Source organism: Puma concolor, chromosome E4 (genome assembly GCF_028749965.1).
Source record: "Puma concolor isolate L17-30 chromosome E4, mPumCon1.1.hap2, whole genome shotgun sequence".
Classification (NCBI taxonomy): Eukaryota; Metazoa; Chordata; class Mammalia; order Carnivora; family Felidae; genus Puma; species Puma concolor.
The window spans coordinates 22,301,553-22,329,519 of NC_141683.1; the positions used below are offsets into that span (position 1 = coordinate 22,301,553).

General features: G+C 36.2%; 1 long non-coding RNA gene across 8 annotated transcripts in view; it reads left to right on the forward strand.

Moving 5' to 3' along the window:
• The window catches only part of LOC147572493 (uncharacterized), a 378,670-nt gene that overhangs the window by 201,546 nt on the left and 149,157 nt on the right, over positions 1 to 27,967 (forward strand). For 7 of the 8 annotated variants that reach the window (XR_015246110.1, XR_015246105.1, XR_015246107.1 and 4 more), the window contains one exon: positions 2,401 to 2,499. The exons of the other annotated variant lie outside the window; for it this stretch is intronic. This is a non-coding gene — a long non-coding RNA (uncharacterized LOC147572493). The remainder of the gene's footprint in view (positions 1 to 2,400; positions 2,500 to 27,967) is intronic. 8 annotated transcript variants of the gene reach the window in all.

Consider the following 27,967-nt stretch of genomic DNA (forward strand, 5'->3'; position numbering starts at 1 on the left):
AGATCATGACCCGAGCCGAAGTCGGATGCTCAACTGACTGAGCCACCCAGGCACCCCTACAATTACTCATTTTAAAAATTTAGCACATATAGAAACCAAAAGTTGTAGTGTACGCCAAGTAATGGGATATTGTCAAAATAAAGCTAACTTGAATTACAAGAATTAAAGAGGCATTTCTGAAAAATTATGAAACAATTTGAAATCACTTAAATTTTAGGATTTGAGGAACTTCTTGGTTTATTTCAAAATTTTGGCCCTTGATGACTACATTTCAAGGTAATGTCAATAACACATTAGAACCCAATTGTGCGCGTGTGTGTGTGTTTATCTCAACACTGGTTACTCCTTCTTAAGGATTCTGATTGCTTGGGTTAACTATCATGTCTTTAAATTATTAATTTTGTAGTTTTAATTTTAGCTTATCTATTTGGAAACACATGAATGTGGGAATACATTTAGGATATATATTAACAAAACAAACGAAAGCCCTGACAGATAAACTTTCTTGCTTTAAATTACTTTAATGATTCAGCATGTTATCTTTGATGCATATCCAAGAACAATTCATGTACATGTGCATCAAAAAATTCGAGTAAAAATGAGCATAGCTTCATTTTTCATGTAAGCTCTAATTTGAACGTGACTCCAATGTTCTTCAAAAATAGATCAGTACATTGTGAGACGTTGATACAATGGAATACTCTACACAGTGGGGTACTCTACACAATGAAAATGGGCAAGTTAAAGCTAGAAGCAACAATGCACACATAAACTTATGAAATAAAGGAGTCTGGCGAAAATAATACTGCATACTTCAATTTATAGAAAATTCCAACTGTAGTAAGTATTAGAATTCATGATAAAGGTCCCTCTGGGAGGAGGGAAAGGGGTAATGATTGGGAGGGTACACAAAGAAGACTCATGGAGGGCATTGTTTCTTGATCTGGAGGGTTATGTGGATTTATTTATCTGGTGATATTTCCTGGGTGATTTATAAACTTTTCTGTAACTATATTCAACAAAACAGTTCTTAAAATTAGTTTTCAAGGTTAATAAAAAAAAACCCTAATCTGAAAATTAAAAACAAGTTCAGGATTTTTTGATTATTTAAAAAATTTTTGATTTCAGTATAGTTGTGTACAATGTTATATTAGTTTCAGGTGTACAACATAATGATTCAGTACTTCTGTGTGACTCAGTGCTCATCATAAGTGTACTCTTAATCCCCTTCACCTGTTTCACCCATCCCCCTGCCCACCTGCCTTCTGGTAACCATCAGCTCTCCATAGTTAAGAGTCTGTGTTTTGGTTTGTCTTTTTCTTTTTGTTCGTTTGTTTTGTTCCTTTAAAAAAAATTTTTTTTAATTGAGAGAGAGCATGTGTGTGCTTGGGTGGGGGAGCAGAGAGGAGGGAGAAAGAATTCCAAGTAGGCTCTGTGCTGTGAGCTCAGAGCCCACCATGGGGCTCTATCTCACGAAACATGAGATAATGACCTGAGCTAAAATCGAGTTGGACCCTTAACCAACTGAGCCACCCAGGCACCCCTTATTTGTTTTGTTTCTCAAGTTACACATATTAATTAAATTATATTTGTCTTCCATTGACGTATATCACTGAACATTATGCCCTCTAGATCCATCTTTGTTGCTGCAGATGGCAAGATTTCATTCTTTTTCATGGAATACACTGCTACTTTATCCATTCATCTGTTGATGGACACTTGGGTTGCTTCCACAATTTGGTTATTACACATAATGTTGCAATAAACACAGAAGTGCATATATCTTTCTGAATTAGTGTTTTTATATTCTTTGGGTAGATACTCTGTAGTGCGATTCCTGGATCACATAGTAGTTCTACTTTTAATATTTTGAGGAACCTCTAAACTGTCTTCCACAGTGGCTGCCTTAGTTTGCATTTCCAATATTGCAAGAGGGTTCCTTTTTCTCCACATCGTCACCAACACTTGTTCCTTGTGGTTTGGGTTTTAGCCACTTTGACATGTGTGAGGTTGATATCTTACTGTGCTGTTGATTTATTTGCATTTTCCTGATGATGAGTGATGTTGAGCATCTTTTCACGTGTCTGTTGGTAATCTGGATGTCGTCTTTGGAGAAACATCTGTTCATATCCTCTACCTGTTTTAATTAGATCGTGCACGTGTGTGTGTGTGTGTGTGTGTGTGTGTGTGTGTGTGTGCGTATTGTCTGTGTGTTGAGTTGTAGAAGTTCTTTATATATTTTGGATACCAACCCTTTGTCAGATACATCATTTGCAAATATTTTTTCCTATTCATCAGGTTGTCTTTTAGTTTTGCTGGTTGTTTTCCTTCATTGTGCAGAAGCTTTTTCTTTTGATACAGTCCCATAGTTGACTTTTGCTTTCGTTTTCCTTGCCTCAGGTGACCTGTCTAGAAAAATATAGCTGTGGCTGGTGACAGAGAAATTTTACTGCCTGTGCTCTCTACTAGGATTTTTATGGTTTCAGGTCTCACAAATAGGTATTTAATCCTTTTTGAATTTATTTTTGTCTATAGTGAAAAAAAATTGTCCAGTTTAATTCTTTTGCATGCAGCTTTCCAGGTTTCCCACACCACTTGTTGAAGAGACTTTTTCCTTTATATATTCTTGTCTCTTTTATAAAAGATTAACTGACCATATAATAGTGGGTTTATTTCTGGGCACTCTGTTTTGTTCCATTGATGTATATATCTATTTTTGTGTTGGTACCATACTGTTTTGATTACTGAATCTTTGTCATGTATCTTGATATCTAGGATGTGATACCTCCAGTTTTGTTCTTTTTCAAGTTTGCTTTGGCTTAGTGGGGTCTTTTGTGGTTTCATAGAAAATTTAATATTATTCTAGTTCTGTCAAAAATGTTCTTTGTTTTGAGAGTGATTGCATTAAATCTGTAGATTGTTTTCTGTAGTATGGACATTTTAATGATATTTGTTATTCCCAAATATTCCTATGAGCATGGAATATCTTTCCATTTGTGTGTGCGATCTTTTGTCAGTGTTTTATAGTTATCAGAGTATAGGACTTAGATATGCTTGGTTAAGTTTATTTCTAGATATTTGATTATTTTTGGTGTAATTGTAAATGGGATTGTTTTCTTAATTTCTCTTTCTGCTACTTCTTTATTAGTCTCTAGAAATGCAGTATATTTCTGTGCATTGATTTTGTGTCCTACAGTGTTACTGGATTGATTTATAAGCTCTAGCAGGTGGTGTTTTTTTTTTTTTTTTTTTTTTTTTTTTTTTTTTTTTTTTTTTTGATGGACTCTAAGGTTTTCTATATAGAGTATAATTTCACCTGCTAATAGTGAAAGTTGTACTTCTTCCTGATTTGGATGCCCTTTCTTTTTGTTGTCTGATGGCTGTCTAGGACTTACAATACTATGTTGAATAAAAGTGGTGAGAGTGGACATCCTGGTCTTGTTTTTGATCTTAAGAGAAAAGCTCTCTGTTTTTCCCCATTGAGTATGTTAGCTGTGAGTTTTTCATATATGACCTTTATTATGTTGAGGTATGTTCTCTCTAAACCTATCTTGTTGAGGGTCTGTATTATAAATGGGTATTGTAGTGTGTCAGATGCTTTTTCTGCATCTGCTGAAATCATCATATGGTTCTTATTTTTTCTCTTGTTGATATGATGTATCACATTGATTTGTGAATATTGAACCACTTTTGCCTCTCAGGAATAAATCTCACTTGATTGTGGTGAATGATTTTTTAAATGTTTTGTTGGATTGGTTTGCTAGTAATTTTGGTGGGGAGGATTTTTATATCTGTATTCATCAGCAACAAGGGCCTATAAGCTCTCTTTTTTCTTTTTTTGTGGTGCCTTTAACTAGTTTTGGTTTCCGGGTAATGCTGGCCTCATATAATGAAATTAGAACCTTTTGTTCTGTTACTTTTTGGAATAGTTTGAGAAGAATAGGTATTAACTCTTATTTAAATGCTTGGTAAAATTGACTTGTGAAGCTCTGTGCTCCTGGACTTTGGTTTCGAAGAAGTTTTTAGATTACTGACTCAATTTCATTGCTCGTATTCAGTTAAAATTTTCTATTTCTTCCTGATTCACTGTTGGGAGGTTATGTTTCTAGGAATTTATCCAATCTTCTAGGTTGTCCAATTTGCTGGCATATATTTTTTCATAATATTCTTTTATAATCCTTTGAATTTTTGTGGTGTCATTTATTTCTCCTCTTTTATTTGTGATTTTGTTTGAGTTCTCTTGCATGTGCATGCTTTTTTTTGTTTTTGTTTTTTGTTTTTTGTTTTGTTTTTGGTTGTCAGTGAGTCTGGCTAAAGATTTATCAATTTTGTTAATTTTTTCAAAGAACCAGCTCCTGGTTTCATTGATCTGTTCTGTTTTTTAGTTTCTATTTTGCTTATTTCTCTTATAATCTTTATTATTTCCCTTCTACTGGTTTGAGATTTTGTTTTTCCAACTCCTTTATGTGTAAGATTAGTTTGCTTATTTGAGATTTTTTTTTTTCTTCTTGAAGTAAGCCTGTATTGCTATAAATTTACCTCTTAGAATAGCTTTTGCTGCACCCCAGAGATTTTGGACCTTTGTGTTTTCATTTTCATTTGTTTCCATGTATTTTTTGATATCCTCTTTGATTTCATGGTTGACCCATTGTTTGGCAGCATGTTATTTAACGTCCATGTGTTTGTGTTCTTTCCAGAGAACACGTATTTGTGTTTTTCTTGTGGTTAATTTCTGTTTTTGTAGTGTTATGGTTGGAAAAGATGCAGTGTTATGGTTGGAAAAGGACTTCGGTCTTTTTGAATTTGTTGAGACTTGTTTAGTGGCCTAATATGTGATCTGTTTTGGAGAATGTCCTGTGTATGCCTGAAAATGTGAATTCTGCTGTTTTAGGATAGAATGTTCTGAATATATCTGTTAGGTCTATGTAGTCCCAGTGTGTCATTCAAAGCTACTGTTTGCTTACTGATTTTTTATGTCGATGATTGATCCATTGGTATAAGTGGAGTGTTAAAGTCCTGTACTATTACTGTATGCCTATTAGTTCTTTCCTTTATATTATTCGCTGCTTTATGTATGTATAAAATAATTAGAAGTTGCATGTATAAATAATTAGAATTGTTATGTCTTCTTGTTGGATTGTTCTCTTTATGATTATAAAATGTCCTCCTTGTCTCTTGTTACAGTCTTTGTTTTAATGTCTATTTTGTCCAAAATAAATATTGCTATCCCAGCTTTCATTTGACATCTGTTGACCCAATAAATGCTTTTCCATCCCTTCACTTTGAATCTGTATGTGTCTTTAAGTCTGAATTGAGTGTCTTGTTAGGTATCTTATAGATGTCACCCATCTTATATAGGGGTAATTTTTGTTATCCATTCTGTCACCCTATGTCTTTTGGAGCATTTAGTCCATTTACATTTGAAGTAATTATTGATAGGTATATACTTATTGCCATTTTGTTGTTTATGGTTGTTTTTGTAGTTGTGCTCTGTTCCTTTTTTGCTCTCTTTCACAATTTGTTTTCTTTAGTGATATACTTGAAATCCTTTTTCTTCTTTTGCTGTCTTTTAATGGTTTTTGATTTGTGGTTGCCGTTAGGCTTATATATAAAACATCTTAGGCATATAGCAATCTATATTAAGCTGATGGTTGCTTAGATGTGAACCATCTGTATTCTTTGTGAACCTTTCTGTATTCTTCTCCCCCCACCCCTCACATTTTAGGTATAAGGTGTCATACTTTTTATCCTTTTATTTTGTGAATATCTTGACTGATTTTTATGGATATATTTAATATTACTGATTTTGTGTTTTCTACTTCTCTTATTCCTACTTATGGTGTTTCCTTTTCTATTCAGAGAGTCCCCTTTAATATTTCTTGTAGGACTAGTTTAGTGGTGATGAAGTCCTTTAACTTTTGTTCAGGGAATTCTTTATCTCTCCTTCTATTCTGAATGATAGCCTTGCTGGATAGGGTATTCTTGGTTGGAGGTTTTTTTTTCCTTTCAACCTTTTGAATATATTATGTTGTTCCTTTCTGGCCTGTGGTTTCTGCTGAAGATCTGCTGATAGCCGTATGGGGTTTCCCCTGTATGTATTTGTTTTCTCTTGCTGCTTTAAAATTCTTTGTCACCACTTTTTGCCATTTAATATCTGTGTGTCTTGGTTGAACTTCCTTGGGGGTTCTCTATGCCTACTGGATCTGAATATCTGTGTCCTTCTCCAAATTTGGGAAGTTGGCAGTTATTTTTTAAAATAAACTTTCTATTACCTTTTCTCTCTCTTCTTCTAAGATAATGCATGTGTTATTATGTGTGATGGTGTTCCTGAGTTCTCTTAGTCTATTTTTACTTTTTATTCTTTTTCTCTCTGGTTTAGCTTCATTGCTTTCCATTGCTCTCTCCTCCAGGTTGCTGGTCTGTTCTGCTTCCTCTACTTTATTATCTATTCCATTTAGTGTATTTTTAATTTACTCCTTGAGTTTTTCATCTCTGATTCTTCTTGGTTATCAGTCTCTTTGTTGAGGGTCTCACTGAGGTCCTCCACTCTTGTCTCAAGTCCAGTGAGTATCTTTATGACCATTATTTTAAATTCTCTATCAGTCATATTACTTATCTTTATATACCCCACAGAAGAACATGGATGTAGGCATGCTGTTGGCAAGTTAGGTGGAGATGTTGCACTATGCTGGTTCCCACAGGTATTGGTGTATCTAGGCTGGGGGTGGGGGAGTGAAATGGTACCTGCCAGATCTTTTGTTATTGGGGAAGTCTCCCAAAGATACGTGTACCTCCAGCATGTGTTCTGAGAGTAGTGAATAAATCTTCCTGTATACCCTAGGCATTTTTCCAACTGCTGCTTTTATATCATATCTCAATGGGGCTCTTTGTTGTACTGTCTCTTGAAGGGTGGGGATTCCACCCTTTTGGCTCTCCCAGAGCTGATTTTTTAATTTCCAAGTGTTAGGCCACACTGATGGTTAGGCCCCTCTGGTTTTCAAAGCCATGTGTTAGGGGGAATTTACCTTTCCCATATCAATCTTTCATTTTTGTGGTCCCCAGCATGGGGTTCTGGTCCTCCCCTCTCTCCATGTCAACCATGCCTTTCTCCAGTGGAGAGTCTTGCAAGTCAATTTGACTTTTGACCTGTCTCCACCCTTTCTGTGTTCTTTAGGTACACTTTTCTCTACATTTAGCTACGGAACATTTGTTGTGCCAGTCTTTGGGTAGTTTTCTGGGTTATTTACACCCATGTGGGTGTTACCTTATTGTGTCTGTGGAATGAGTGAGCTTAGGATCCTCCTACTCAGCCACCTTCCCCCAACATGTCAAAAACCACAGTATTTTTAACAAGCCATTCAGTACATTAGTTTTAAATTGGTTACTATTTTGTTATTAACTGTGGTCACCATGCTGTACATACTATCCCTATGACTTATTTTATAACTGGAAGCTTCTACCTTTGGACTTCCTTCATTCATTTCCTGTTTATTATAATAAAGATGCTGAAGAGAACTATTAATGTGGCTTTTAAAAGGAATTCATCTGATATGATTTGTTTCTATTTCACAGACTATAATATTTTAGAGATGGAAGCTTATTATCATAAACTCCTTATTTTATACCTGCAAACACTGAGGGTATGGCATCATTAAGAGACTTGTTCTAGTTTCATTCACTGCTATAACTTTGGTACTTAATATGATCTCTGCTACAAAATTGATTCTCAATATTTGTTAGATGAATTATTGTAAGTAAGCTTTTCATTGACAAAAGTATGGTAGTGAAAGATATGATTCTATTTCTCATGTTTCTTCTACCCAAGCTGTTCTTTGCTTGGCCTTGACTGTAAGTCTCAAAAGTTATTTTTTAATAGCTTTGTGAAAAGAGAAATAAAAAATTGTTTCTTATCATAGAAAGGTAATAAAACACCTCTTAAATAACTATGCCCAAATATTAATAAACTCCACATTTATGGAAACATTTTTATTTTAAAGTTTTGTGAATATGTATATACTTACAGGAAATCTTAATAGAATAGGGTTGTGAAATAACTTCAACAGGCATAGATTTTGGTGGTAAAAATCTTCCTTTATTTCAGTCTAAATTACACATGTTTTGACAACAGATGGTCCTTCTTTTTGAATGTTGGAATGCTTTCCAGTTATACCAATTCAATTACTTTTAAGGGTATCTTTAAGGGCTTACGGTAGTCTACCCATGCTAAGGTCCTATAGAATTGTATGCAATACAGTCACCTTTTGCGTAAGTGTTCACAGTGTTAAGCAATCAGAGATTGGAGAACCTATTTAGAGAATTGCCAGAGATGAAGCTGGCATGGGTAAAGAAAACAATTATTAGCTGCCAATATTGTGGGTATATGAAATCAGGCAAAACTCAAAGGAGGAAGAGAGGCAAAAATCAGAAGAGAGAAAATTTGGTTTTCTGAGAAGTTTCCTGATGGAGGAGGGAGAAATTAGGGTCTCCATTAAACAAACAAACAAACAAACAAACAAACAAACAAGAATGTTGCTGTGATATTTGGAAGGCCTACGATGGGTTTTTGACCTGAGAGTAGAAGGTTCTATCTGGGAATCATACAGGGGTGAGTGTCTTTAGTAAGTCACATTAACAGGCTAAGAAAGACTGATAGTGTTTTGACTTTTCCTTTGAAAAACTTATTCCTGGGTGACAAGACTTGGTGTTCAATATCTACTAAATAAAAACATTTCCCCGACTTCCTACCACTTTCACACATTCAAGGACTAATTTATATATATTTCACAAAAATTCCAAAATGTTTTGAAAAAACACAGTGATTTAAGATTCTAATATTTTCAGTTATAGCCTAATCAAGTCTTTTGAGCATTATCTTTAGAAAAGAACTTGGTCAGCTTAAGTCTTTGTTTCTCTCTCTCTCTCTCTCTTTTTTACAAAAGTTTTAGCATTCTGGAGCTCTTATTTAATAATGCGGTGGTATTATTATAATTCTTTGTTAGCCAAATTAGGCGTTTTTCTTTCAATAGAAGTTTATTGAAGTTTAAATAAACTAGATACTTTTCTAGGTACTCTATAAATATGTAAAGCCTTTAGTATTATGCAGTGGTAGGCTTTGTTGATTTTCCTGGGTAATTCAATCTTTAAATCGAACCTTTGAAGTATATAGAATCCTTAAAAGTACTTAAAAATTCATTTGTGTCTGCAGTTGTTTGAAATCTGTACTGCTGCAGGATAAAATATTTCCACTGAAGATTTCTCAAAGAGCTAGCTGCAGTCTGTTATTGAATATTTGGTTTGTGGAAATTTGGGGGGAACAATATGGGATCTTTTTTCAGAGCAATATTAATTGATTCATTATTTATTTCACAAGTATTTATTGAGTATTTGTGATGTCTGGTGCATTATGTTATGCATTGCATTTGCAAAGGTTAAGACATTCTTATCTTGACTCACTAGAAGTTTACATGCTGATTTACAGTTTGATAAAGACCCTTCAAAACTGGAAACTAATGATGTCTTGCATTCGGCCCATAAAAACACTGAGAAATTGTCAATTCCATAGTGACAACCGTTGGGTATTATATTCCTTGTTCCAGGAGATGTTAAGTTCCATAAAACTGTGTGCATGTATGTACCTATGTGTGTCTGTGAATGACAGGGAGTAGGTGAAGCTGAGGGTGTTTGTTTAATAATGAAAAGGCTAATAATGAAGAAGGTTCTTTTTCATTAAAAAAAAAAAAGTGCGGTTATATTTTATGCAAAATACAGTCTCACAGCAGTGATGTGTTGGAGCTGGCTTGTACCCACTCCTGAAAGGAGACTTGAACCAGCTGGTAGGAGACGATTGTTAAATTTTCAAGAATTTTGTGAGGTGATTGTTAAACACAGCTGTTTATTAAAAACTAACAATAAGTCTATAATTAAGTAAATTATACGAAAATCAAATTAATGTTAGATACCCATCATGTCCTGATTTTACCACATTTCATTCTCTATGTTCTTGAGTTCGATTACATGTATTGTACCTGTATGGAGGAGAAACTGTAATACAGTGTGCTACGGGGCAGCTCTTCCCAGCTCTGCATTCGGTGACATTAGGGTGATAGCTTGAAATTGGCTGTGGGAGTATTTACCCTTCAAAAATAGGCAAACACTACAAATCAAGTCCCCCACTTCAAACTGCAAAAGGCAATTGTTAAACATTTGCTGATATACCACTGACTCACATGAGAGGCTCACCACTCTTTTTTGTTTCAAAGGGTAGAATCACAGCCTCATTAACATTTATTTTCTCTTAGTCCAAATTTGTCATTTCTCACCTTGTAGGACTTAAGTGAAACAGATGGCAAATCTTTGAACTAATTAATCACTGTTCTCAGAGTTGCATTTTGTGTTTAAGGGAGCTGATGTAGGACACAGAGGAAACGAAGGCTTCCCAAGTCAAGCTACAAACAGAATTTACTTTGTTTAAAGTCATGGCAGTGTAGAAAAGCAAATAAACAGAATTAAAATGGGCATAAAGAAACTTATTTAGTGTCCTGTCAGTAGTGAAGCTTCTTGTAAAGACATGGATTAAATGAATATTCATCCCAGATTAATAATCATTCAGTAATTATCTCTGGTGCTTTGTCATTATGAGAACAAGCTAGCATTACTTCATCAATAACTGGGCATTTGGGGGGCAATTATGTATTTCTAACAATTCATTGAATATACAGGATATTGAGTCCAAAGTATATAAAAGCGTGTGTGCACACACACTACACACACACACATACGTAGATACATTTTTTGGTATATTACAGCTAAATATCATTATTTTCATTACTTTTTATATCTTACTAAGCTTATAATTATTAGTTCACATGTAAAGTTGTGGTTTTCTTACTGAGGAAACTGAGAAGGTCAAGTGATCTTAGAATTTTAACAAACCACATATAAAAAAATATGAAAAGGAAATAAAAGGATAATAAGAAAAAGCAGTTTTATGATAATTGGTGGAGAAAAATCTTTTACAGAATTAATATTTAGCTTTGTTCTGCAGAGAAAGTCCATTTATAAAACTTCTGTGTCTATGTAGATCCAGAGGTTAACCAAGTTTTTTCTGTAAAAGGCCATATAGTAAATATTTTAGGCTTTGCAGGCCATAGAATCTGTTACAGTGATTCAGCTTTGTGGCTGTTGTGGTGCTGGAGAGACAGTGTGTAATCAGAGACAGTATGTAAATGAACAATAGCGGCTGTGTTCCTGTAAACTATTAAGGGGTCAAGATTTGGCTCCTGGGGCTGTAGTTTGCCAGGACTTGATCTACAACAGCAGAGATTTGGTAAATCACCCCAGATGAATTTCTCAGAACAAATGTTCTCTTTTAGGACCTGAATTACTTGACTAGGGATTCTATTTTGATCACAATTTTGGGGGAATTATGGAATTTACCTTCATTTTTGTTGTCAAGATTGATGTGGCAGGGAAATAGGAGTGCACTCTCACCGTTTGTGGTGGACTGAGGTAGTTATCCAGATGTTTTACGCTCTAGAGTATTTCCTCAATTATCTGCGTGCAGTTTGTGAGACTGTTGTAGGAAATCTTAATCCCAATCTTCTAATGTGATTTTCACATTTAGAGGCACATGTTAAATTTGCTGGTCATAAGATCACCATGAAATCTTATGGATGGGAAATGTAAACCAAATCCTTGGTTTAAGGATTTATCTTTTTTAAATTTTTTTTTTCAACATTTATTTATTTTTGGGACAGAGAGAGACAGAGCATGAATGGGGGAGGGGCAGAGAGAGAGGGAGACACAGAATCGGAAACAGGCTCCAGGCTCTGAGCCATCAGCCCAGAGCCTGACGCGGGGCTCGAACTCACGGACCGCGAGATCGTGACCTGGCTGAAGTCGGACGCTCAACCGACTGCGCCACCCAGGCGCCCCAGGATTTATCTTTTTAAACAGGAGATTTCAAGAGTAAGATAAAAGTTTGGGAACTGAAATGAACATATTTCAATAATATAAGGACAAGACAATACTTTTCAGTGCTCCCTTTGTGAAACTGTCCTGAGAACAAGCAAATAGAACCTACCCACTGGCTCCTGGAGGATAAAATGTGAACCAATTAGTGTACGTATTGAGGCTGATGGTTACTTTTAACGTTTTCTGAGTATTTCTCTGGTGGTGTTTTGGATAAAATTAACATTTAGATTGGCAAACTGAGTAAAGCAGGTTGCCCTCCATTATGTCTGTGGGCCTCATCTAGTCAGTTTGAAGGCCTGAATAGAACAAAAAGACTGACCTTTCCCTGAGTGAGTCAGATTTGTTCCTGACTGATGGCCTTTGCACTGGGTCGTTGGCTTTTTTTCCTGCCTTTGGACTCAAACGAAACATCAGCTCTTCCTGTGTCTTGAGCCTACTGGTCTTCAGATTGGAGCTGTACCAGTGAGTCTCCTTGCTGTCAGGCTTTTGGTCTCAGACGGAACTAAACCATCAATTTTCCTGGGTCTCTAACTTGCTGGGACTCACCCTGCAGATCTTGGGACTTGCCAGCTTCTATAATTGGGTAATTCCCTTATAATAAATCTCTTTCTGTATATATTGGTTCTATTTTTCTGGAGAACCATGACCAATACATTAAGATAAGTTTGCTTATCAAGACTTTTTCAAGGTGGTTGCCACACTCCATCCAACAATCCAAACCATTCTGTCATAAACTCTGTACAATTCTACCCAGTTTTCTGCTTTGCAAGATTTAACCACAAATCACCTAGCCTGGTCTTTTAAGACTCAGTAAATATGGTTAACTTACTTTTCCTTTTGGACGCTACCACAAATGGATCACGGAGATTCTCTCTCTTAACATAGTAGGTATAATAATCATACTTTTGCTCAAAGCTGTTTTTTTCTGAAGGTCTTAAAGAGTTCACAGTTAGAATTTACTGGACATTGATTCAAATTAGGTACCCATTCATCATTCAACAAATATTTACCATGGACCAGGCCTGGTTTTTGGTTGCTGGGAGTGTGCTGGTCAGTAAGAGGAATGCAGGCCTCTTGTCCACGTCTAACAGAACTTAGATCTTGGGAAATTCTCTCTACTATGGAGACTTTAGTTGTGTAAACCCAGACTTATTTCTCACCTGATGCTGACTTTCTTTCCACTGGTAGTTGACAGTTTCTCTTGAACACCTTCTGTAGGAACTTGTAAGTAAAAAGAGATGTGCTCACACATAATAGCACCTGCTTGTCATATGTCAAGGATGTAGTAAAACTGCTTCTGAGTTCAGTTCTGTTAGGCCATTTTTCCCAATCCACTGTTGAGCTTTCTGTCCCTCCACCTTTACCATGTGTTTATGAAAAGGCAACTGGGATCTGCTTCACACATACACGGACCTATTGACTTGTGATTCTGAACAGACCCGCTGACTCGTATGTGGGCTGCAAGTCAGATATAAACTGCAACCCTTAGGTTTAGCCGGATGCTGCAGTGAAACTCACTTCTGCCTCCAGTGTGTCACAGTTCGTTGGCATTTCGTTTCTGTGAATGTACTCAAGATAACAAAATCTCCCATTAAATTGATGGATGATTTTTTTTTCTTTTAGGGTAAAGCAAAATAAGAATCAATCCTTCACTTTATTAAAAATAATCAAATTTCATAAAAGTTATGACTTAGAGAAAGGAAGGCTGACATTTATAATGATCCGAGTAACTGTTTTCATGCAAATGTCTTTTTTACATTCTGTTCACAAAAAGATCCTCAGCAGAGTAGATCTTGTCACTTACTTAGAGAAGAGTAAAGATTATGAAAAGTAGCAGGTGTTGGGGAGGAGAAAGCACTTCATTGACATACCTGCTGCATATATTAAAGAAAGGTAAGTTATTAAAATATGTGTAGCTGTGTTTGAAGTGAACTACAAATTGCTGAGAACCAATTTTTCAAAGCACCTACTGTCTTTACACTTGTGACTCCAAATCCACAGGTATGTAACTGGTCAAATGCAGCTAATTGTGCCTATATTTGGTCCTACAGCAAGGCAAGTGGCCCGCTATATACCTAATTAATTACACAAGGGAGTAATTATTTCAGTACACAATTTTTGTTGGGAGGCTCTTCCCCCGCCCCCCTCCTTTTTGGCACGTAACTGTTGGGATACCTCTTGAGGTAAGAGGAGTTCTTTCCAGCTAATATTTGGCCTTGCTTTTCAAACAGTTGTGCACAGAAGCTTAGCACACCTGTGCCAAAAATCAATGGAAGGCATTCCTTTGTTTTTTTTTTTTTTTTGCTTTTGTTTTTTTTTTTTTAAATACAGACTTTGCAGCTCAAACATAACCAAACATATCTGGCTTCATTCTCTCATAAAATGAGTGTAACTAATTAGAAAAGCAAAAACGTTACTTTTTATTACAAGACTGTGTTAATGCAGTTGCTTTAGTTTGCCATTATTCCTTAATAAGAGACAATAAAATCACCATAATGCATGGAAAACAACTATCCTCTCTGGGATAAAACTGGATTAATGACATATTTTGTGTTTATAGAAACAAACACAATTTAGCAGCCACTCCTCTCAGGAGATTTTTCTTAACCAGCAACCAGGTACTTATTTCAGACCTAAAAAGGAAAACATAGTTAATAATATTGAAAGGTTATTAGTGCAATAGGATACTTACCATCCTTGCACAGTAGAGAAAGCAGGTTCGTTTAAAAGAATCATAAAGAAAATTTGCATATTTATATGAATCATAGGACTGTTGGCTTTTTATCTCTCAAGGTTTAGAGTTATTTTTAATTATGAATTCCCTTGCCGATTAGGATCTAACAAGGAAGAAAGTAGTCATTTCTAAATTGAAAAGCTGAAGTATTCTTTGTTAACATAGTTTGAACAGTGAGATAAACTTTCAGATGGTGAGGTGGCATTTTCAGCTTAATTAATTTTGACTTAAAAGTCATAGATGAATAGATTGTCCCTTAACATGAGCCACACCTCCCAAATGCACAGTGAATATACATTATATACCTGATTGTATTGGGTAGTATTGCACTGAAAATGGATGGAGTAGACAATTTCACATATTTCTTTGTGTTCTTCTGCTCATACTTTTCTTTAAATGAACATGACTCCTTTTAATTGAAAGCAGATTTGGAAATTGAGGAGTAATGTTTAGCCAAGTATATTAGTTTTCTGTTGTTAGTGGCTTAAAACACTACAGATGTCTCACCTTATAGTTCTGGAAGTTGGAAGTCTGAAATGGAAGTCACTGGGCCCAAATCAAGGTTTTGACAGAATTGTATTCCTTCTGGAGGCTGAAGGGGAGAATTTGTTTCCTTGCCCTTTTTAGTTTTTAAGGATGCCAGCATTCCTTCACTCATGGCCTCTTCCTTTGTCTTTAGTACCAACATTTGCATTGCTCAGACGTCTGCCTTCTCTGTTACATCTCTGATTCTGATCCTCCTGCCTAGCTCGTGTAGGGATCCTGGTAGGATGATTATATTGGGTATACCTGGATAAATCAGGACAATCTTCCCACCTCAAGATCTCTAATTTGGCAAATTATTTTTTTTTTCTACATAGAGTAACATATTCAGAGGTTTTGGGGAATAGAACGTGCACATTTTTGGGTAGCCATTATTTGACCACCACCCTCACTCATTGCTTGACTTATTTAATTCCTGATTGATCGTTTTTTTTTTTTTTTTAAATTTTTTTTTAATGTTTTTTATTTATTTTTGAGACAGAGAGAGACAGAGCATGAACGGGGGAGGGGCAGAGAGAGAGGGAGACACAGAATCAGAAGCAGGCTCCAGGCTCTGAGCCATCAGCCCAGAGCCCGACGCGGGGCTCGAACTCATGGACTGCGAGATCGTGACCTGGCTGAAGTCGGTCGCTTAACCGACTGCGCCACCCAGGTGCCCCCTGATTGATCGTTTTATGCATTCACATTATTATTATTTTTTTCCCATTTCTTAGTGCTTTCTTTTGAATGTGACATTTCTCTTACATGGATTCTTAGTGGGTTTCTGGTGAATATATCTGCTTCTAGTGATAAGTAATACTGTGGTTCAGACAATTACCTACTTCTTCATTTTTATTATTCATTCGTGAAACTAAGATTTACTGCCTCTTGGTGAAAGATGCTGGGTAAAAATAAATCAGTAATGACTCACATCAGATTTTTTAGATATAAAATGGTCCTTTTTTTTTCCTTCTTTGAAATTATTAAAAATCACTTCCAAGAGACAGACTGTAGGGTGATGAACTGTTATTACTTACCCCTACTTAGTTAGATTTGTGAAGTTACTGTGGTTAAAGTGACAAATGATAGAGATCCTAAATAGGTGTTAAAACTTTATTTTCAAGAAACAGAATTTGCCATATACCTAAAACAAAACTGAACCTCATTTAGCTTCTGCAGTGTGTTGCCATTTCAGTACCATCGTTGACTTAGAATGGATTTTTAAAAAACTGAGGGGCGTCTGGGTGGCTCAGTTGGTTAACCATCCAACTTCAGCTCAGGTTCTGATCTCATGGTCTCTGGGTTTGAGCACCGCATCAGGCTCTGTGCTGACAGCTCAGAGCCTGGAGCCTGCTTCAGATTTTGTGTCTCTCTCTGCCCCTCCCCTGCATGCTCGCTCGCGCGCTTTCTCTCTCAAAAGTAAATAAACTTTAAAACAAAACTGGATTTTCATCCAATGGGAAATAAATCTGAGACTTTCTAACACCAATCACATCCAATGAAATGAAAAAAAGTTGCTACATGGAAAGAGGAAGGGACTATATTTTGTATATAACTCAGTACAAGACAGTTACTTTAATATCTCACAAGCTCTATTTTTCTATTTCCTATATATAGAAAATTATATAGATATTTTTTAAGAAGCTTTGTTATGCTATACAATGCGTAATGTTTTCTGAAGGACTTAGTGCATTTTGCAACGTTCTATGTATGTTGAATTTCGTAGAGAAACGTGTGAGAAATTTTAAATCTTAAAGGTGTACTGGTTTTGTAGGAATTCTTTGAGTTTCAATCAAATGTAAACCCATTGAAGCACCTTCTCGGATAAAACTGCCAAGCTCTGCACTTTGTGTTCCTTTCAGGCTGTAGCTTTGTCTTCCAGTAACTCCACTAAAAGCTTCCAGTTCAATGGATGAACTTCTTCTTTTACTTCACTAAGAAAAGGTCAAATTCTATTTCCCCCTCCAATCACCTCTCACCACTTACAAGTGCTGTGATGCAGGGTGAGTTATTGAAAATCCTATTTTACCTTGAGATGTGCAGTTAGTGCTTTCAAGGCTTCTAATCAGAGTTGGCACTTTCCTGTCCCTGCTGATTCTTTCACTGCTGAAATCACTTCCCCTTTATTCTAGTTGTTTAAAACAGCCTCAGAAAGACCTTTCCTCTGACTCTTCATGTATATTTACATGTTACTATCTGGACATATACTATAATGGCCTGATTTGAGGATTGCTGCTCTTTGGGAAAATGGTAAAAATGTAAAATAACTTACTAGAAAATAGCATAAAAGAACATAGTCAAAAATACACTCAGCACATAGTGAACTTGGAGGAAAAAAAGTAATTTTATAATATTTTTAAATAGTATCTACATGCAAGATTCTGAATTTACTTTTAAATTTATAAACCACATATATGAAAAGCATTATTAGATAGTATATACATAATATGTACTATGTGTGTGTAAGTAAATGTAGTGGTTACAAAGTGTATTTCAAAATAGCTTCATTTGGAGGATAGACCAAGAAGGGTGTGAAATGATGTTGAGTGAGATGGTGTTGATGACTCCATCATTAAAAAATTTTGATTAAGTTTTTTAAAGAGGATGATTGTGACCCTGACCATGTTAATTTATGAGTTTGCTCAGTTTAGCTTATGACATATTTAAAAAAAAAACCTTACTATTCAAAATAATTGGCATGTAATTCAGTATATTGCAGCCAGTTGGTAGTGATGCGTTGGCTTTGGCCATGATCATTGAGCAATCTCACGTTTTCTATACAGAGATAATCATGTTTTCAGCATAAAAAACCCCATAAGTTCTTATAAATGGGTTAAACTTTAGCATTAAGAATTTCACAGATGACAAAGAGCAAGATTTAAAGCAATAACATTTAGCTACAATTAACCCTACACATATGAAATTGTTCTTATTCTAAACCCGTTCATTTCTTCAGAGTTTATCAGAAAGCTCTTTGTATAATGTACTCACAATGCTTATTCTGGAATTGTGACTTGTATGGGCATTGGGAATAACTTTGTCTCTGCAGTGTTAACTGGGATGTTTCCACAGTTTCTGTCAAAGTTCAGGTTGAGCCTCCATTTCTGTTGTTTCCTTCTCACTTTTTCTAGTCTTCTAATAAGCACATTGCAGAAACACAACAAATGAATATATGAAAGTAAGACATACACAAAATTTGTTATTACATGTCCTCATGTAGACACTCTTTGGATGCCTGCCGGAGAGAAGTCCTTAAATGTCAAGAGTGGTAAGTAAATTGCCCCACTATCTCAATACTGAATTTATTACGACAGACGCGTCTAGTTGTGATTTATATAAACTTCACTGTGATAAGGCTCATACAAATGTATTACTCTTATTCTAATGTAATTTAATGGCAGTGATGTGATGTTATTTTACAGAGAAATTCTGGAACATGAAAATTCAAAGAGATACTAAAATCTGTTCTCTTGAAGTGTCATGAGCCCTGACTTCTGGTTTCCAGAGATGGGTTATTCAGTTGAAAACTGAGGTTAGATAATCAATTGTCAGGATATTGCATTAACAATGTAGACTTAGCAGGTATTTCATGGTGTCAAAGAAAGAGTGGAATTAAAATGTAAAACCTTTATTTCTAGTCTACCTCTGCCCCATTTTAGCTCAGGTAGTCGTGTGATTTGAAGTTTCATCATTTCTAAATCAAGGCATTATACTTAGTGATATCAAAATACAATTTTTGGATGATTCAGGTCTATATTATCACATACTTGGTGGTAACTAATAATAGCTACCCTGCTTTCAATTTTTCTTCCAGTTCATCCTACACACTGCTTTCAGAACAGGCATCACAAAAGATGTCGTCTGATGATTGCTTCTGAAATTGTTAGCTATTCCTTGATGACAATAGTTGACCCTTGAACAAGGCAGGGGTTCAGGTGCCAGCCTGCCTGATGCAGTTGGGAATTTGCATTTAACTTTAGAATCCCCTAAAAGTGAATTACTAATAGCCTACTGCTGACCGGGCCTTGCTGATAGTAGACCTTGTCAATTAACATGCATTTTGTATGCCATATGTCTTATATACTATATTCTTATAACACAGTAAGTTGTAGAAAATGTTAAGAAAATCATAAGAGAAAATATATTTACTGTACTGTATTGACTGAAAAGCTTTTGTGTATAAGTGGACCCATGCAGTTCAAACCTGTGTTGTTCAAGGTTTAACTATGGGAGAAACTCACCATAGACTCATCTTTGTCTGCCCCCCCCCCCACTTTTTTTTAATGTTTATTTATTTTTGAGAGAGACAGAGACAGAATGCAAGTGGGTTAGGGCAGAGAGAGAGGGAGGCACAGAATCTAAAGCAAGCTCCAGGCTCCAAGCTGTCAGCACAGAGCCTGACATGGGGCTCGAATTCAGGAGCTGTGAGATCATGACCTGAGCTGAAGTTGGATGCTCAACCGACTGAGACACCCAGGCACCCCAGCCCCCACCTTTTTTAAATAACTTTTGTTACTGAGTTCTCATAAGGTTTCTGCTTCAGCCAGTTTACTAAAAGGAAACCAAAACAAATGAGGAACCAACACACACAAAAAAGCTTTTCAGCTCTATACTCTGCATCAGAATGCCTTTTTTTGCCTATAGGAAAAATTTCTACATCTTTTCAGAATATGGACATTACTTGAGTGCATTACATTTTTGATCTGTATTTTCTTCACATTTTTTATGAAGACTTCTCTATTCTTAAATTTTAATCTGACACTTACTTTTTTACTCATTCATATTCTTATTCCTTTGATTCCCAAATAGAATATAGACTTTTTGAAGGGAAAATGCATATACTCCTTTGTATAATTCTTGGTAAATGAGAGTGCATAGTATAAAAAAAAGGCATTCACTCAATACTTGTCAAAAACAATCTATACTTTAGAACTCTTGTTTTCATAGAATTAAAAGAATGCATTTTCTGATGCAAAAAATAAGGTTGAATGAAATTCAAATAAAACTTTTTTTCTAGCAAGGTAATTTTAAATAAAATTATGTGGCTAGGAAAATGCTAATACAGATATACATATCAGACCCCAAGATTAATTGTTAAGTATTATTTTATTGGGTTCTTATTATTTGAGATGCTATCCATGAGATTCTTAATTTTTTGTGTAACAAGCCCTGTGTTTAACTTGGTGAAACCCAGCCAAGTGAAGCTTAGTCCTGTGGCTCTTGCTTTAAGGCCATTCAGCCCAGTTTCATTCAATGTAAACACAACTATTTATACAGAGGACTGTAATGTCTGCATATCCCAGAGCTGTCTTGAAAATACTGAAGGTATCTTCAAGGTACATGGCAGTAAGTTACATAGCAAAACTTCTTAAAATTATACCCTAAAATATGTTTCTTAGCAAAACTTCCTAAAATTAGTCTTTACATATGTGGATATTTTTATTCTCAAGGTGTCTTTTGGTGTTTTTATTCTCTGTCTCATCTTTTTTTCACTATTCCATTTTTGTGCACTATCTTAATCAGTATCATGAATTCCCTGGAGCAAATCAACACAATCTTACTGAGCAGCCTGGGGAGGGAGAAGGCTGTGAATATTATTTACACTTTAATATTTTTACCTATATCATATATTCTACCTTAGCCCTGTGTTAGAGGTACTATTTTCCTTCTGTTACAGATTGAGGAAAATGAAGGTTAGGGAGAATATATAACTTGTCCACAGGTACTATACCATTTAATATTGCTCATAACAAATCACCCCAGAACTTAATGGTGTAAAATAACTATCAGTCTCACAAATTCTGGGGGTTAGGAATTTGGTCAGGGCAGGGTGAGAATATGATATGTGAAGCCTCAGTGGGAACACTTGAATGCTGGGGATAATGGACATCTGGGCTATAATTGTTTGGAGACATTTTCATTCACATGTACGGTAGCTGATGTTTCTGTTGATTGGGCTCTCAGATCATGTGTTGACTGGAACACCTACACATAGCCGGCCTCTCCATGTGCTGTCTACATGCACTTCAAGGCATGGGGGCTGAGATCCAAGAAGAGTTGAAAAAAGCAAAACAGAAGTGTGGGCTATTTTTATGATCAAACCATGAAAGTTTCAAATGTTTCTTTTGTAGTACTCTGTTGGTTGAGATGATCACAGAGGTCTGCCCAGATTCAAGGGGAAAGGATATCTATCTACCTTACCACTTAATGGATAAATGTCAAGGTGCATTGTATGAAGAGCATGGGTGGGGTGAAAGTGTTCTAACTATCTTTGGAAAATAAAGTTGTTCAGAGTCCCATAGGTATAGTGAGTATCAGAGTAGGGATTCACACTGAGTTTTCCCTTTTTCCTTTTTTTTTTTTAAGGGCCAACTTTAGTTTTGTCTGTTTTTGGTACATGAATGCTCACGGTAGCTTTTTAAATATTTTATTTTCATCATGTTAAGTGTACTCCTTAATCCCTATTTCCTATTTCCTCAATCCTGGCACCTACCTCCCTTCTGGTAACTGTCGGTTTGTTTTCTATACTTGAGTTTGTTTCTTGGTTTATCTGTCTCTTTTCTTCCCTTTACTCATTTGTATTGTTTCTTAAATTCCATGTATGAGCGAAATTATATGGTATTTGTCTTTCTCTGACTCACTTCACTTAGCATTACACTTTGTAGCTCTATCATTGCAAATGACAAGATTTCATTATTTTTAAGACTGAATAATACTCCACTGAATATATATCACCCTTTCTTCATTCATCTATCAGTGGACACTTAGGCTGTTTCCATAATGTGGCTATTATAAATAATGCTACAATAAACATAGGGGTGCATATGTCCCTTTAAATTGGTGTTTTCATATTGTCTTAGTAAATAGCCAGTAGTGTGATTCTTGGACCATAGCATTGTTCTATTTTTAATTTTTTGAGAAATTGCCATCTGTTTTCCAGAGTTGCTGTACCAGTTTGCACTCCTACCAATAGTGCATGAGGATTCCTTTTTCTCCACATCCTTGCCAGCACTTGTTGTTTCTTGTGTTTTTGATTTTAGCATTCTGACAGGTGTGAGGTGATATATTTTGTGGTTTTGAGTTGCATTTCCCTGATGATGAGTGATGTTGAGCATTTTTTCCTGTGTCTGTTGGCCATCTGGATGTCGTCTTTGGAGACATTCATGTCTTCTGCCCATTTTTAATTGGATTATTTGATTTTGGGATATTGATTTGTATGATTTCTTCATATATTTTAGTCTTTATTTTTGAGGGAGAGAGAGACAGGCTGTGAGCAGGGGAGGGGCAGAGAGAGGGAGACACAGAATCTGAAGCAGGCTCCATGCTCTGAACTGTCACCACAGAGCCCGATGTGGTGCTTGAACCCATGAACTGTGAGATTACAACCTGAGCTGAAGTCAGACGCTCAACCCATTGAGCCAACCAGCCACTCCTATTTCTTCATATGTTTTAGACACTCTTTATCACCTATGTCGTTTCCAAATATCTTCTCCCATTCTATTGGTTGCCTTTTAGTTTTGTGGATTGTTTCATTCACTTTGTAGAAACTTACTTTAGTATAGTCCCAATAATTTAGTTTTGCTTTTATTTCCCTTCCTCAGGAGATGTATCTAGAAAACTGTTGCTTTGGCTAATGTCAGAGACATTCATACCTCTGTTCTCTACTAAGATTTTTATGGTTTCAGGTCTCACATTTGGGTTTTTAATACATTTTGGGTTTATCTTGGTGTATGGTGTAAGAAAGCTGTCCAGTTTCCTTCATGTGCATGTTGCTGTCCAGGCGTCTCAACATCATTTGTTGTAGAGACCATCTATTTCCGATTGCATATTTGTTTCTCCTTTGTTAAAGATTAATTCGTCATAAAATGGTATATTTATTTCTGGGTTTTCTGTTCTATTGACCTATGTGTTTGTTTTTCTGCCAGTACCATACTGTTTTAATACTACCGCTTTATAATACAACTTGAAGTCTGGAATTGTGATATTTCCAGTTTTGTTTTACTTTTTCAAGTTTGCTTTTGCTATTTCTAGGTTTTTTGTTTCCATACAAATTGTCGATTGTTTGTTATAATTCTGTGAAAAATGCTTTTGATATTTTGATAGAGAATGCTTTCGGAAGTACAGAAATTGTAACAATACTTGTTCTAATCCATGAGCGTGGAATGTCTTTCCATTTCTTTGCGTCCTCTTGAATTTCTTTCATCAGTGGTTTATAGTTTTCAGAGTACAAGTCCTTTACCTCTTTGGTTGAGTTTATTCCTGGATATTTTATTGTTTGTGGTGTCCAAATACCATTGATCTGGTGTTTCTTTTTTCTTTTTTTTTATAGCTTTTTTGTCATTTATTTACACTCTAATCCTTATTATTTCCTTCCTTCTTCTGGGTTTAGGTTTTGTTTGTTCTTTTTCTAGCTCCTTTAGACATAAAGTTAGGTATTGGAAATTTTTCTTGCTTCTTTAGGTAAGCCTGTATTGCTATAAACTTCCCTCTTGGAATTAATTTTGTTGCATCCCAAAGATTTTGAACCATTGTGTTATTATTTTTGTTTTAGTGTAATTCTTGATTTTTTCTTTGTTTTCTTGGTTGACCTATTAATTGTTTAGTAGCCTGTTATTTAACTTCAATGTATTTGTGCTCTTTCCAGATTTTTTTTTTTGTGGTTGATTTCTAGGTTCGTAGCATTGTGACCAGAAAAGATACATGGTATGACTTTGATACCTTTGAATATCTTGAGACTTGTGGCTTAATATGTGATTTTTTTCTGGAGAATGTTCCATGTGCACTTGAAAAAAATGTGTGTTAGACTGTTTTAGGGTGGAATGTTCTGAGTATGTCTGTTAAATCCATCAGGTCCAGTGTGTCATTCAAAGCCACTCTTTCCTTGAGGATTTTCTATTCAGATGACCTGTCCATTGATGTAACTGTGGTGTTAAAGTCCCCTGCTGTTACTGTATTACTATCAATTATTTCCCTTATGTTTGTTATTAACTGTTATACATATGTTGATATTCATGTTGAGTACATAAATATTTACATTTGTATCTTCTTGATAGCTCTTTTATTATAATATTCTTTTATGTCTCTTGTTACAGTTTTTGATTTTAGACTTTTAAAGTCTGTTTTGTACTGTGTTAGTATCACTACCCCAGCTTTCTTTTGACATCCATTTTTTTGATCCATGTTTTTCCATCCCCTCATTTTCAATCTGCATGTGCCTTTAGGTCTAAAATAAGTTTCTTATACAGTATGTAGGGGAGTCTTGCTTTTTTGAAATTTTATCAGTTCAGTCACACTGTGTCATTTGATTGGAGTGTTTAGTTCATTTAAATGAAAAGTAATTATTGGTAGGTATGTATTACCATTCTGTTACTTGTTTCGTGGTTGTTTCTATAGATTTTCTCTGATCCTTCTCTTGCTGTTTCTCATGTTTTGTTAGCTTTCTTTAGTGACCTACTTGGATTCCTTTCTCTTTATTCTTTGCATATCAATTAGTGTTTTTTTGATTTGTGGTTACTATTAGGTTTGTATATAACATCTTCTGCATTAGGTAGACTTTCTTAGGTTGATGGTTGCTTAAATTTAAACCCATTCTTTACTCCTCCACTTCCTGCATTTTAAGTATATGGTGTCATCTTGCATTCTTTTATGAACCCCTTGACTGAATTTTACAGAAATATTTATTTTCCCCTGCTTTTTGTTTTTAACTTTTCATACTGTCACTTATGGTCTTACTTTTTTTTTCCCCACTGAGAGTCCAGTTTAATATTTCTTGTAGGGCTTATGTAGTGGTCATGAACACCTATTGTTGTTTGAGAAACTCCTTTTCTCTTCTTGCATTCTGAATGATAGCCTTGCTGGATGGAGTATTCTTGACTGTATATTTTTCCCTTTCATGACTTTGAATATATCATTCCAGTCCCTTCTGGCCAGCAAAGTTTCCTTACAAAGTTTCCCTACTATGTAACTGTATTCTTTTGCTGCTTTAAAATTTTTTTTCCTTATCACTATTTTTTGCCCTTTTAACTACTATGTGTCTTGATGTGGACCTCTTTGGAATGAATTTTTAGGGAGTTCTCTCTGTTTCCTGGATCTGGATATCTTGTTTCCCCCCCCCCCCCAGATTAAGGAGGTTTTCAACTATAATTTCTTCAAATAAATTTTCTGCCCCCTTATCTCTCTCTTTGTCTGAGATCCCTATGATATAGATATTATTCCACTTGATGGAGTCACTTAGTTCCTGAAGACTGTTCTCAATTTGCATAATTTTCTTTCCTCTCTTTTGCTCAGCTTGGTTACTTTTTATCACTCTGTCTTCTAGGTCATTAATTTGTTCCTCTGCTTCATCTAGCCCGCTATTTATTCCATCAAGTGTATTTAAAAAATATTTTTTTAATGTTTGTTTATTTTTGAGAGAGAGAGACAGAGCGCAAGTAGGGGAGGGCCAGAGAGAGAGGGAGACACAGAATCTGAAGCAGGTTCCAGGCTCTGAGCTGTCAGCACAGAGCCTGATGTGGGGCTCACACTCACAAACTGAGAGACCATGACCTGAGCCGAAGTCACTTAACCGATTGAGCCCCCCAGGCACCCCAGCCATCAAGTGTATTTTTAATTTCATTTATTGTATTCTTGACCTGATTGGTTCTTTTTGTCTCTGTTAGGGTCTCAGTGATGTCCTCCACTCTTTTCTCCAGTCTAGTGTGTATGTTTATGATCATTAAGTTTTCCATCAGGTGTATTCTGTCTGTTCACTTTGGTCTCTTGCTGTGGTTTGGTTCTGTTCTTTGATTTAGCAGGTATTTCTCTATCTCCTCATCCTGCTGGACTTTGGGTGTGTATTTCTGTGTGTTTGGAAACTCAGCTACTTCTCTTGGACTTAATAATAGCCTTATGAAGAAGAGGTTCTGTTCTGTCCTGTGGTGCAGTGTCCCCTGTTCCTAGGGCCTGGCACTTCAGGGAGTGTCTCCTATGTGTTGTGCGTGCTCTGCTGTTGAGTCTTGTTGTCTTTTTGCTTCAGTCCAGTTGTCTGCAGAAGCTCTCTTTGACTCTCGTGGGCAGCAGATTATGTGGTGGTCTGCTTGCGAGACTTGCATCCCTGCCATTGCTGAAACTGAGGTCCTGCAAAATGCATGAGTCAGGCAATGTGGTGTCGACAGGGTTTGTGCTGATTTTCTGGGGGTAAGTGACTAGGAGGGGTGGGGCTTGGTGCAAGAAAGTTAGGTAAGGAGGGTCTGCGATGGGCTGGCCCACAGGTGGCAATTGTGTATATTGGGGAGGTGGGGAAGGGAAATGGTGCCTGACAGATCCTTTGTTCCTGGACTGGTCTCCCTGTTATCCCTGTCTCTGGGCCGTCCTCTGAGATGAGCAACTCATTCTTCTTCCTGTCTACCCCTGGCATTTTTCAGACTGCTCCTTCTGTGCTGTATCTACACCAGGTTGTTGTTGTGCTGTCTCTTCAAGGGTGGGGACTCAGCTTCTTCATGCCTTCTGGGCTCTCCCAGAGCTGAGCCCACTGAGCCCACTGATTTTTAAAATTCTAGACTTTAAGTCCTGCTGATATAGATAACTCATGAAATTCAGCCCCTCTCACTTTCAAAAGCAAATATTAACAGAGATTTGCCCACCCTGTTTGTGGGCTCCCTGATGTGAATGTCTTTTTTCTGCCCTTCTCTATGCCACTGGCTCCCTCCTCACCACTGGCAGCCAAGGTCTGTTTTGCTCTCAGACTGTGCCTTTGCTCTTCTACTTTGTGTGATGTGGCTTCTTCTCTCCCTTTAGTTTTGGAGTTTGTTATGCCAGTCTTCAGTTCATTTTTCTGGGTATCTATGATGATGTTGGGTTTTATCTGGTTGTGGCCATGGGCAAGGCAAGCTTAGGGTCCTCCTACCCTACCATCTCCCCAGATAACTAGAATAAAGTTTCTTCTAACTTTGATTTTCAGCTTTTTATTTTATTTTTTTAAATGTTTGTTGACTTATTTTGAGACAGTGTGTACACATGCATACACACATGAGCAAGGGAGGGGCAGAGAGAGAGGGAGAGAGAGAATCCCAGTGCAGAGTCCAATATGGGGCTTGATCTCATGGGTCATGAGATCGTGTCCTGAGCTGAAGTCAAGAGTCAGACACCTAACCAGCTGACCCTGAGCCACCCAGGTGCTCCTTCCAGCTTTTAAAATCATTGTTCTAAAATCCATTCTCCAGTGCTAATAGAAATTCTTTCATGATGTAGAGTTGTCCTTTTTACATTTTAGATATCAATAAATAATTCAAAACTCTAAGCATTATAAAAGAAAAATTTGTCAAAGAATTGTTTTAAAGTTACCATTGTTCAAGTAATAATGGGGAGGACTTTATTTCCTTTCAAAATCACATCTTTCTAAAGTGAGTGTGGGGGTTTGGCTTCCATTAAGTTACTCTGATATTTTTAAATGAAATGTCAGATATAATTTAGTGTTTGAAACATGAGGCAAACCTTACTAGAGTTGAAGTTCGGCAGCTTTGCTGTGTTTCTATTGCACTATCTATCCATAGGGATCAAATATTTAGTGCAGAGGCCTACTAGTAGATATCTGTGGATGCATGTATAGAGATTATTGATTAATAATAATAGCTAGTGTTTGTTGCGTGCTTATTATGTGTCATGTTTCTTTTATAGTTGATCATTTTGAGTGCCCTCAGAAACTATATAGGAAAGGTGCTATCATTTCTTTTTAAGAGATGGAGAACCTTAGAAATGTTT